This window comes from Papaver somniferum, unplaced genomic scaffold (assembly GCF_003573695.1).
Source record: "Papaver somniferum cultivar HN1 unplaced genomic scaffold, ASM357369v1 unplaced-scaffold_128, whole genome shotgun sequence".
Taxonomy (NCBI): Eukaryota; Viridiplantae; Streptophyta; class Magnoliopsida; order Ranunculales; family Papaveraceae; genus Papaver; species Papaver somniferum.
In genome coordinates, this window is record NW_020621936.1 from 4,948,131 (window position 1) to 4,954,715 (window position 6,585).

Sequence of the window (6,585 nt, forward strand, 5' to 3'; positions counted from 1 at the left end):
TTGATAAATCACGGTGAACAGGTTCCAATTGATAAACCGGACTTATATTCCCGAAGAACAACCTAGTATTATCAATCACCTCATAATAATCTAAATTGTACGATAACGAAACTAGATATTGCGTAATCACAAATGATGAGACGAAGATGTTTGTGCTTTCTTTTTATCTTGCCCTATCGGGAATATAATCTCAATCCAATCTTATAATTGAACTCGTACGATAGAAAATGGCAAGATCAGATCGCTCAACTACAAGAGAAGTAGTTTCGTCTGGCTTCACAATCCAAATGAAGTCTTTGAGTCGTTAATCGACAGGGTCTCGAGAAGAAACCTACGATTAAAGGAGAATCAACTCTAGCAAACCAACTAGTATCACACAGGAGGTGTGGGGATTAGTTTTGCATATTTTATAGACGTCTTCTTATATAGTTTTCAATCAGGGTTTGCAATTTAAGTTACCTTGGTAACAAAGCATTCAATATTCACCGTTAGATGAAAACCTGATTTATCCAAGCTAATATCTTTCAACCGTTAGATCAAAACTTAGCTTGTCACAGACAAATGACATGTATTCATTTAGGTTTGAGTAATCGTACCCAAAAAGTGTACATTGGTCGGTTCACAAATGGTTGACCAATGCTTATACATATGAGTGCTTTCATATCAACCGTATTCATCTTTCTCATAACTAATTCAAATAACTCATAAGAACTAGTTCAAGAGTTGTTCAATTGCCTGGGTCTTTATACATAGAAACAATTGAAACAAAATCGGTTTGATTGATTTGAATCAATTCATGAACAATATAGCTACGATTTGCAAAGATTGCATTCCTTATAATATATTATTTTGAGTTCACGAACTACCGATTTGAGAGATAACCAGCTGGGGTACACGTACGGGTATGCGTACCTTAGCAACCGGAATTTGAGTTGGTTTTAGTTTCCAAACTCAGCAGAATTTTTCGAGTGAAAATTTCCGCCAGTACGCGTACCTAAGGTGACTGGTTTTGAGTTCGTAAAACTCTAAACTCAGCAGAAATTCATGGACGTGAACTTCCGCCAGCACGCGTAGGGGTACGCGTACCCAACCTGTCTCCTTCACCAATACCGCATGCACACATATGCACGCACTTGGTTTCCGGCGCATGGATTTATACACTAATGTGCGAATACAATATGCTTGCATCCATAGGTGGTTACATATTCTCAACTCCACATTTCAATCATTGAAACATTCTTCTATAATGTTATAACAGTCGTTTATTTTCAAGATTGAAACGTCATCATGACTTTCGTCACGGGTAAAGATGAAAATGGTTAAAGCAAAAGCTTACCAACACGTATTTCGAGAAAAAGATAGGCGAGTAAACTCGGCTCGAAATAGAAAATGTGTATGTATGAAAACTATCATACTTATACGACTTTTGTCTCAAGAGTAGGAGATAGAGTAGATAGACTTTTGAGTGACAAGATGATTTCAAGTCTCCACATACATTTTAGTCGGATGAAGTTCCACTGGTTTCTTGAGTAGTTCTTCATCTTTGCAAGATAATCGCCATGGAGTCTACAGCTCAACTATTCCTAACTATCCTAGACCGAGACTAGTCATAAGTATACTAGAAATCAAGACATATAGTTTTTATCAGTAACATTGACAAACATGCTTGAGATAACAATGCATGCGAGTTCGACCGGGCAATGCTCTAACACTAAGAAAGCGATCTGAAATCCTATGAAAATGAGGATTAAAAACATATTTATTCCTTAATGGAGAGAGCGAAAGCAGGGGGAAAGTAAGTGAATCCCTAAAGAATGTCAAAGGGGTATGACAAAAAGATTGACAATGATCTTAAAGTATGGAGGAAATAAGTTCTCATTCACTTAAAAAGATACTCAAAGTACCTGACATTTGCTGCTAAGAGAGTTGGACGACACAAGAGGGATCATTTCTATTTGTCCTAAGCTTTAAACCCTAAAAACCAAACTTTAAACCCTACCTGCAACCTTCACTACCGCCACTAATGGAACCTTAAAACCTGGTTAGGGATCTTCCTAAATTCTTTAACCAACAATATAAAACCATAAAAGAAAAATACAATCGTAACTGATATTCCATGTACAATGAAACTAAAAAAGAAGAACCTCAGCCGAAAGAAGAAGAAAACAACTTGATAGGAGAATAGAGAGAGCAATTTTTTTTTTGGTTTCCGTAAAGACTGTTTTGTTTCCGTGAAATTGTTTTTTAATTAAAAACCGGTATTCATTGTTGCATTCATAGAATTTGAGAAAAAATGGAATTGAGAATTTGAAGAAGGCGGTGATGCTCACCCAAGGATGAGTATTCTCACCATGCGACGTGAGGCCATATATGAGTTAGGGTTTTAAATGTTTTGATTTGACGAGGTTGTTTGTTGTGACTGATTTCATGCTATAAAATATGCTCGAACCATCCAAACAATTCTTTTGAGATTGAACTGTGCCATGTATGATCTTCAAACATCGTTAGCCACCAAATGTTAACGGGAGTTATTTCTCACACGTTTCATTCTCCGTCAGTTCGCAAGACAAAGAATATATTCATAAAGAAGTCATCATTTACTTTTATTGTCCTTGGCCTTAAGCGAGGTATGCGTGGTTCGAGAAAATTTTTGATGGGGAGATTTCTTATGGGGTATGGAGGACAAATCATATCTCGACACGTGTCTTCCATATACTTTTTTTATGTCACTGACCAATTCAGATAACCCATGCTTTCTCCAAAAATAATTTTTTTTAATATTTTTAGAAACAGAATTTGATGGAATCAATTAATATGAAAATGCATGTGTCAAGATATGATTTGTCTCCCCATCAAAAAAATTCTCTGTGTGGTTCTACTGATTTTCAATTCCACTTGATAAGATGAAGGATCTTTTAAAATTAAGATTCCTAAAAAAAAGTCAATTCTAGTTGTATTTTGTACTCAGGTTAATGTAAATAGTATTCCCTCCATCCAACTATTGGATGACCTACTTAGTTTAAAATTTTGTCCCACTATTAGTTGACCTATTTCATTAAACAAGGGAATATTTCTAAAATTATCCTTTTGATTGATTATAGTTAGTATAAGAAATATGTAACAAGGGGATATTTCTAAAATTATCCTTTTGATTGATTATATGTAGTATAAGAAATATGTATAATTTGATATCCATGTTTATATTCTTCAAGTAGGTATTTTAAAATGCTTTTCAATGATACAAAATTTACGAAAATCCGTGATATAGTTTGAGAGAGAAATCAATTCTAAATTTTACAAATTATTATCATAACGGTATAATTGTAAAAATACTCCCTTTCATTCATTGCAAGACACTGGCTAGATCCTAAGTCCCAACTCCCATATCAGTCAATAGACTAAAAAGTAAAAAAACTAAAAAACTAAACATCATAGTAAGTCATTTTAACCGCAATTTGGTTATATTTCTGTATATCCTTTTACAACTAGTTGTTATGTTGTTATTGACATTCAGTCCAACTGCATTAGACTATTTGGGTGGCCATGTCTAGTTGTTATAGACAGTCATTCACCAAACTTCACCCTTGACATGACCCTCATCTGAAACATCTTCCTACTTAGCTGCAAACCAAGATGCAGAGGTCCCCAAACTATTGACTCCTAGGCATGGCCAATCTGCATAAAAAATACAAAAGACAGAAAATTTGCAGTCAATAAGAAGTACGAGGATAACAGCTAGGCATGACCAATCTGCATAGAAATATAAAAGAACAGAGAAAATTTTTGCAATCAATAAGAAGTGCGAGGATAACAGTTGCGGAATTCCAACAACGAGAGACAACTTCTTACTGAAAATATTTTGTTTCTCCAGTGGAGGCACTCCAAAAGCATATTGGCACAAGGACATAATTAAACATATTCTTTTTGAGGAGTCTATGTAGTAGCTTGAAATAGAACACAGTGTTTCGGTGAATATTTCCACACAGGACTTGGTGGATTTCTGTTACTTTATGTACCGATTATATTACCCTAAACAGGGTTTGATTTACATGAATGAGAATAACAATTCACATTGAATGAGAATAACAGTAATGCGGTAATCAAGCCATTGACTGAGGCATGAAGGAACCGAATATTTGTAGCTGTAACATAGAAGGATCAGATATAATTACGCTTGATATATGTATCCTTAACATCCCCTCTCAAGTTGTGCATGAGTTTTGTTGCGCGGATAATTAAACCGTGAAGTAACTAACCCCTTTGTAAAAATGTCAGCCAACTGATCTTTGGTCGATATAAACTTCAATTCCAAATGTTTACGTGCCACCCTTTCCCTCACAAAGTGATAATCTATTTCAGTATATTTCATACGATCATGAAACAAAGGATTTGCAGTAAAGTACGTAGATCCCAGATTGTCGCACCATAATGATGGAGGTTGTTCCATTAGAGACTGAATCCACTTTAACTCAGAGGTCGCAATAGTTATACATCTATATTCCTCCTCGGTACTTGATTTGGAGATTGTATTTTGATTTATTGCACTCCACGACACAAGATTTCCTCCAAAATAAATTACATATCCACTTGTCGACTTTCTATCATCCAAACTACCAGCCCAGTCAAAGTCAGAGTAGGCATGTAATCGTGTGTCAGATGATTTATGTAACACTAAGCCATAGTGAACTGTATGTTTCAGGTAGCGCAAAATTCTTTTCACCAGCTCCCAATGCTCTTCATATGGATCATTCATACATTGGCGGACTTTATTGACAGCTACGTCAACATCTGGAGATGAAGATATTACAAAGCTCCACAGAAACTACGATATAGAGTTGGATCTGCAGATCGTGTGGTACCTTGTTTTCTTATTTTGGCATTCACATCAAGAGGAGTAGTTACTGGCTTTGATCCTTCCATCTTGGTACGCTTGAGAAGGTCTGAAATATTTTTATGTTGACTGAGCAATACATAACTCTCTTGTTTTATATTTTCTACTCACAAGAAGTACTTCAGTTCACATAAATCTTTGACATCAAAAAAGTTTAGATCATTAATAAGTTTAGTAATAAGAGACTCATTTGAACCTGTTATGATGATATCGTCTACGTAAATAAACACATAAGTTATATCATCAGTTGATTGTCGTATACACAATGAGCTATCCTCTACTGAACCTTTGAAGCCCAAGTCAGTTAGATGGGTGGTGAGCCTTGAATACCATGTACGCGGTGCTTGATTTAGGTTGTAGATAGATTCATTCAACTTGCATACATGATTTGTAAAATATGGATCTACATAACCAGAAGGTTGTTTCATAAACACTTCCTCTGTCAGAACACCATGTAAGAAAGCGTTTTGAACATCTAGTTGACGCATGTTCCAGCTATGTAACATTGAGATAGAGATAACAAGACGTATAGTGCTGGACTGAACGTTTCTGCATAATCAAACCCTTCTATTTGGTTGAAACCTTTTGCTACTAGCCATGCCTTTCGTCTGTCAATCTTTCCATATGGTTTTTGTTTAACTTGAAAAACCCATTTAGATCCTGTTATGTTCATCCACTTCTCATATGGAACTAAACTCCAAGTTTCATTGCAGATATGAGCATTGATCTCATCATCCATATGAGGCCTCCATTCATGATCTTCTGATGCTTTAGTGTAACAAAATGGATCCATAAAATCTGGTATCCCTAAATGATATTATGTAGCAGTAAGGCATATCTTCTTTACTGGTTTCTTAATGACATATGTATCTCTTGTCACCATAGGATACTGTTATGGTGGTGGTTGATCTTGTGCAGTTGTACTGTCAGCAACAATTGTTTTGTCACATGCATTATTAGTGACTTCAACTGAAATCGAAGGAAATGTTTTACCTGGAGACTGCACAATACTTTATGGTGATGTGGTATCTTGAAAAATAGGTTCAGTTGATACTTGCTGAGTTACAACAGGAGTAACAATAGGTGAAGGAACTGAAAAAATGGATGAAGTGATAAGTTTGGTAGATGGTATACACTGTTGAGACTCAAGTGAACATACTTGTTGTTTGGCAGCAAATGGGAACTCCGTCTCTTCAAATTTGACATGACAAGAGATGTAGATTTTGTTTGTTGGTACATAAAGACATAAATATCCTTTATTTGCACCTCTGTGTCCAATAAATACACAAGGAAGAGATCTTGGCTCGAGTTTGTTTGATACATGGGGCCTGAGACATGGATAACATAGACATCCATATACTTTGAGGTAGGGATGCCATTTTCCCCACCCAAACCCATGCCCATGGGTACCCGTCCCGTTTGGATAGCGTTTTACCCGCACAAATGGGGATCGGGTCGGGTATGGGTAATACTGGAAACCTAAGCTATGGGGATGGGGAGGGGTTGGGATTTAAGGTCCCCGCTCCATACCCTCCCCATAGCTTTCATATTATAAGGATTTTGACTTTTATGCTATACTTTTACCACTTAGTCGAGCTTTCTTTCGTTTATTAGATTCTTGATTGTTCTTGTATATTCATCATTTTCGCTTTTTTGTTGTGATCAGACACATTCTCTAAAAGTTAAAATAGTGA